This window comes from Micropterus salmoides, unplaced genomic scaffold (assembly GCF_014851395.1).
Source record: "Micropterus salmoides isolate LMB-PRFRI ecotype aquatic unplaced genomic scaffold, ASM1485139v1 Ms_hic_scaffold_12, whole genome shotgun sequence".
Taxonomy (NCBI): Eukaryota; Metazoa; Chordata; class Actinopteri; order Centrarchiformes; family Centrarchidae; genus Micropterus; species Micropterus salmoides.
The window spans coordinates 24,268,260-24,274,259 of NW_024040263.1; the positions used below are offsets into that span (position 1 = coordinate 24,268,260).

Sequence of the window (6,000 nt, forward strand, 5' to 3'; positions counted from 1 at the left end):
TCCTCTTCTTACTCCTTCCCACCCGCACCTCCACCTCCTGCTACACTTTTCCTACGTGTCTTGCGACGCTTCCCGGGACTGTGGACAGCCAGGCCGCGGTCACTTCAACGTGTATCCGCTCACAGAGAGAGAGAGAGAGAGAGAGAAAGTGAAAAGAGTGAGTGCGTGTGCGCGCACCCACCCGCAACCGGTCCACCGTGTTATTTCTCCCACTATCCCCCCTCGTTGTTCGGTCATGACGCTGGAAGCGATCCGTTACCGGGCAGGGTCTCTGCAGATCCTCAACCAGCTGCTGCTGCACACCAGACCGTTACGATGAGATCCGCTCGGTGCAGGACGGTTACGAGGCCATCAAGTCCATGAAGGTAACGGGGCTCCTTCTCTTCTCCACCCCCTTCTCACTACAGGCTTCCTCTCCACTTCCCAGCCGACCTGCGTGCCCGCTGCATGCGCATTTATTCCCGTCGTGCATGTTTTTCTGTCGCGTCTTTTGTGCTCCCACCGCTTCGCGCCTGGTGTTGCCTTATGCTCGCCGCCGTGCTCCCGCTGTCGGCCTGTATTATTGTGATGGCAGCACCGACAGCTACCCACAAGTCCCCGATTGTCTAGCCCTCCAAAACCACCCTTTAAATATAGTTTAAACATTATCATGTGCACGCGCGACAAACCAGGCATCTGCACACAGCTACCCACCCATGAAATATGCCCCCCTCCTCCTCTTTCTTGGGAGAGATTATTGATGAATTATTAATGACCTTTGCCAGGTTTTTTGTTCATGTCTTGGTCTTGTGCTGCACTCATTGACACCTCCAGCTCATTCCTGCCTCCACACCTGAAGCCCTGATATGGAGAGGCGTTCACATAGTTACATGTTGATCAAGTTCTCAAACAGCTTGGGACATTTTCAGATGTTCAGTATTTGGGACTGAGCTGATATTCACTCTTTGTGTCTTCCCAGTTACACACACACTCACACTCTCAAACAGCAGCTACATGTTTGATCCTGTGTGTGTGTGTGTGGTTGTGTGTGTGTGTCAGAGTGAAGGAATGTACTTAAGCAGAGAGGGTGATGTCATGATAATGGAGTCTAATGGTAGAGCAAGAAATGACTCCCAAGACTGATGATATTTTACTGAAAGCTGTCGTGACCCACTTCCAGGCATGTGGTGGAAAGGGATGAATAATCCTCATGAAGTTGGCAGTTAGAAAGAGAGTAGGTCCTGGACGTGATGCTGACTTTCCTCTTCCTTCCTCCAGGTGCGTGGCGCCCGGCCATCGCCATCGTCGGCTGCCTCAGCCTGGCTGTGGAGTGCGGGCAGGTGCTGGGGGTGATGACCCCGTGACCTTCATCAGGGAGTCTCTGTGTCACTGACCTCAGCCCGGCCCACTGCCGTCAACATGGGCCGCGCCGCCCGCGAGCTGATGGAGTTTGCTGAGAATGAGAGCATGGAGAAGAACTCTGAGCAGCTCAGAGAAAGGTGGGGTGTTTAGAGGGAGGCGACAGCCTCAGAGCTAAGGTTGGATGGTCATTTGTGAACCACGTAGCTCTGATATAACCCTGGGATGCAGGGTCAGTGAAGCTCTAAAAAGGATAGAACAACAAGACAGAACAAGACTCACAGATTGCTTCCTAATGTAATTTTAATGTAAGTGATGGGGGGACAAAATTCACAGACCTTGTTCCATGAGAAACTGCATTACAAAGTTTCAGTCAAATAAAACAAGTCAAGTTTTTTGTGACTTTTTTACATGCCAGTGTCCATGGCAGTGTAATTAAGCTTCAGCCAATAACTTAACTGAAGGTACCCTGTTGAGTTTTTGATCACTAGTAGTGCTATGGAGCCTTATTTTTACTTGGGGGTCCCTATTTTCTGTCCTCACGCACAAGGACACACTTACTCCCAATGGTTTCACACTATTCCAGTGTAGAAGAAGACTGACCGGCTTTGCAAAATCTTCTATATGTATTGCATTCGAAAAATATTTGTTAAGCCTCAAGGATACAAATAGTGCATTTTATTACCAGAAACTGTGTTCTCATGAAAACTCACCAGGACGCCTTTAGGCAAATGCACTCTCCGTCGGCAAACAGTGAGCTTAACGGTCTCTTGATGTGTCATATCAGTGATAAAGAAATGAGCTAAACTTGTGCAGTTTTGAAGCCCATTAGCTGCTGCTATGGCACTTCCTCATTAAAACACCAGCTGCAGGAGTGTTTTTGAAAAAGTTGTGAAAGTTATCTGATCACACATAATGTGAAAATTGGAAGCCTGTATACTATACCTGTCTTTGGAGATTAATTGTCAGTGTGAAAAAGAACTGAGTAGAAGGGAAAGAGGGGGAAAAAAAAGCAGAACGTACTGTGTGAGAAGTGTTAGTGTTGTAGATGTTGGCGTTAGTGTTAATGGAAAAATAGCATCCAGGTAGAGAGTGGCTGGCATGCTAGGACACTACATCAGACGCTGGGTCAGGTTGGCCAGATGAGACCAATGCACATGTGAATACAATTTCTTTCTCAATGTCATTATAAAAGTCAGTGTTTCTGATATCCGTTACAGTCATTCAGTCACAGTGGGCACCTGACGCCTTAGCAATCCTGCCCTCGTGTTACTTTACAGTGATTCAAATAAGTTATAAAAAGAGGTTTTAAATTTGGGGAAAAGAAAGCACTGGTGTCGGATCGATATCGACAGATAGTCTGAGTTGAGGGACCAGAATTGATTTTGGGAAAGAAAAAGTTTGATGGTGATTGAAACTACTAGAAATTCCCTTTTCCTCCTCTCAAAGGCAGCACGTTTGGTGCTGGGTGATGAGTCTGTGCAGCAGATGCGGATGGGTCATATTAATGGTTTTCAGTTAATGTTTCACTCTGAATCTCTAAACTGTTACAGGTACTATAAAGAGCATGCATCACTTATATATAACTTAACAGAGTTTGTGCGGACGGGCTGTGGGGTGAAAGACTAAGCTAACCCTAACTCTAACCCACATGGATGATTTTTGGTTCTTGAGACTTGGGGTCGGTTGAACTGTGGACCAGTCTCTAAAAATGTTGTGTAAACTTTGTGAAACAGTGACTATAATTAGAGGCCATGGTGCAAGATAACAGACTGATAAGTATACAAAGACCATTAAGAAAAATAATTTCAATGAGAGAGATACAGTGAAGTCAGGACAAGAAACATGCAAACATATTGTAACTGCAGACTTGATGGACACATCAAGTCCACAGTGGCAGACGGAGCCTCTTCTCAATTCCCACCTCTTGTCCCCACCCACCCACAGTGTAATTGCTTGGATTGAAGATATGCTGGAGCGTGACGTCAATGACAACGAAGATCGGTAAACTATGGAGCCCAGCACATCCTGTCTGGCGTCCCAAGGGACTCTGTCACCATCTCACACACTGCAACACGGCTCGCTGGCCACAGTGGATACGGGACTGCGCTCGGTAAGATGGAGCCGTGGATGGAATGAGGAAAGAGTGTGATTGTTAAAATATTTATGGCACTGTAACTGTAATTATGACTCTGTGTTTGTGTGTAGGTGTGGTGCGAAGCCTCCACACGCTGGGCAGGCTGAAGCGTATGTACTGCACAGAGACGAGGCCGTACAACCAGGGATCCAGACTGACGGCGTACGAGGCGGTAGCAGAGGGAATCCCTGCTACACTTATTACAGACAGCATGGCAGCCCTCACAATGAGAGAAATGGCCATCACAGGTGTGTGTGTTGTGACTCTTTTTTTTTTTTTTTTTTTTTTCTTTCCCCCTGCTGTTCAAACGTTACTCTCTTTACTCTACGCTCATTTTCTTTACTTCTCATCTCAGCTGTGGTGGGGGCGCAGACCGGGTGGTTGCCAACGGTGACACAGCAACAAGGTGGGAACGTACCAGCTGGCCATGCCGCAAAGCACCATGGGATTCCCTTCTATGTGGCTGCGCCCAGCACGTCGTGCGACTTGAGCCTGGAGAGCGGCAGGGACATCATCATCGAAGTGCGCCCCCCTGAGGAACTCACCAGTATAAACGGAGTCCCCATTGCCGCTCCGGGTAAGCAGTGTGGTATGTTTTTGTACGAGGGGGAAAAGTCACAAATGTTGGTCTGAAAGTATAAAATGACAAGAAACTCTTAAAAACAAAAAGTTTAGTAGAGCACTGAGAGCGTCAGGAAAACGTCAGGCTTGTAGAGATGGATGAGGGTGGCCCAGTTCCACTGTCTGCCCTAAACCCTTAGCACTGAACCTTCACAGACTTAATTGAGGTCACATGTAGTGCACGTGCCAAAGAAAAAAAGGTGCAAGGGCTCCAAATGCGTATAAAGAATGAAACAGCACTTTGTGAAATCACATTACCTGTGCAGAGGCATCATTGTGTGGCCAGTAAAGCGTGAGGCTCCGCTACCTCAAAGTGCTTGCTGCTGTCTGCTTGTGAATCACGAGAGGTCTTTCAATGTTTTTTCCACTTTCCCCTGCCATCATTTGCCTTTTGTTGGTTGTTTATGCCTTAATTAGAGGTCATCCAAGCTAGAGGTGTTGCAGTTTGTGGTCAGCACCTTAAACCAATAGGCCATCAGGGTGTCTCCTGTGATTATTTTTACCACTGGAATGCTATGAATTGTGGGCAAGTCTTCCTTGGGGGGACAACGGGACAGTCCTGAGCAGACATATGGGTCAAAGTTTGAGTATGTAAGAGCGGACATTGGAAGTGTGTTTTAGGGTGAGTTTGTTTGAGAAGAATTGAGTCATTTGAACTCTTAATTTAATTACGTTGCCAGAGCAGAGAGGTGCTCAGTGACATCACAGTAATTAAAGCACACTCATTTAATGAGCTCACTGGCCCCTGGAGAGGACGATGTGTGCCTTGTACATTATGTTACTCTCTCCATTTAACTTTCCGCTCACACTCTGGTCTCCTGTAAACAGCCACAATTAAAAGTGCAATTAGAAGGCTGCAATTATTTTACATTTTTCTTCTAGTCAACAATTCCATAAAAGATCAAAACCAGCAATGAATGGATTTTACTAACACGTATTACCTGGTTTTCCTCTGTGCCTTAGCTTCACTGTTGTCTAAAAACTATTAGAATCACATCAACGTGACACACGGTTGCATGGGAGACAGGTTCCTTCATTACAAAGAACAAAGCATTGCAGTTTATTTTGGTCACTTGATATAAACTAACATTGTTAGAGATCTGAATGGGTTATCTTCATAGTTCAAGAACGCAGGGAGATGGATGTTTCAAATGCAGTTTAAATGGTAACTGTATCTGTTCAGCCATCTGAAGTCAAGGAAAACTGTCTTGCCTGTAAATTCAAGGGCATAGGTTTCAAGGAGTAAAACATTAGAAGACCGTAGGGTGATTTCAACATATTGAACATTTGACCTTGAGAAAAAATATTGACAACATTAAAACCTTCAAAAGGTCTCCTTAATGTGTCATGTTAAGAGGATACTGAGCTGAAGGATGTAGTAGTGGATAAACAGTTTAAACTGTTATAGGGTAGATAGGGTTAACCTCCTTTGTGTTGCTGTGCAACACAATGAATTGCGCACCAATTCATTAGGTGGCGCTGTTGCAAAGAACAAGGGTATTAGAAATGCGGTCCCAGACTGCAGGTCCTGAAAATGCTGCCTCCTTTACTGCAGCATATGTATGGGGTGAATTAGCTAAAACATAATGGAAAATTAAACAAACAGAATCAACAGTCAGCTAAAAATAATAATAATAATAAAAATAAATGGTGGTGTTGATGATGATCGGACATAGCTGTGAGGGTACAACTGATTTAAAAAAAAAAAAGAAGAAGAAGAAGGTTTGGAAAACACTGATGTAGTTTATTGCCCACCTTATTTTTTAACTGTCACTCATTCCTAACTTTCACGGCAGGTATTGAGGTGTGGAACCAGCGTTTGACGTTTACCCTCACCAGCTCATCACAGGAGGCATCATCACAGAGCTGGGGGTCTTCCTCCCCTCCGAGCTCCAGGCGGCACT

The 6,000-nt window shown here is 45.5% G+C and overlaps 1 pseudogene; it reads left to right on the forward strand.

The window, feature by feature from the left end:
• The first annotated feature begins 24 nt into the window (after positions 1-24).
• On the forward strand, positions 25-4,108 carry LOC119899855 (annotated as a pseudogene).
• Positions 4,109-6,000: the final 1,892 nt, after the last annotated feature.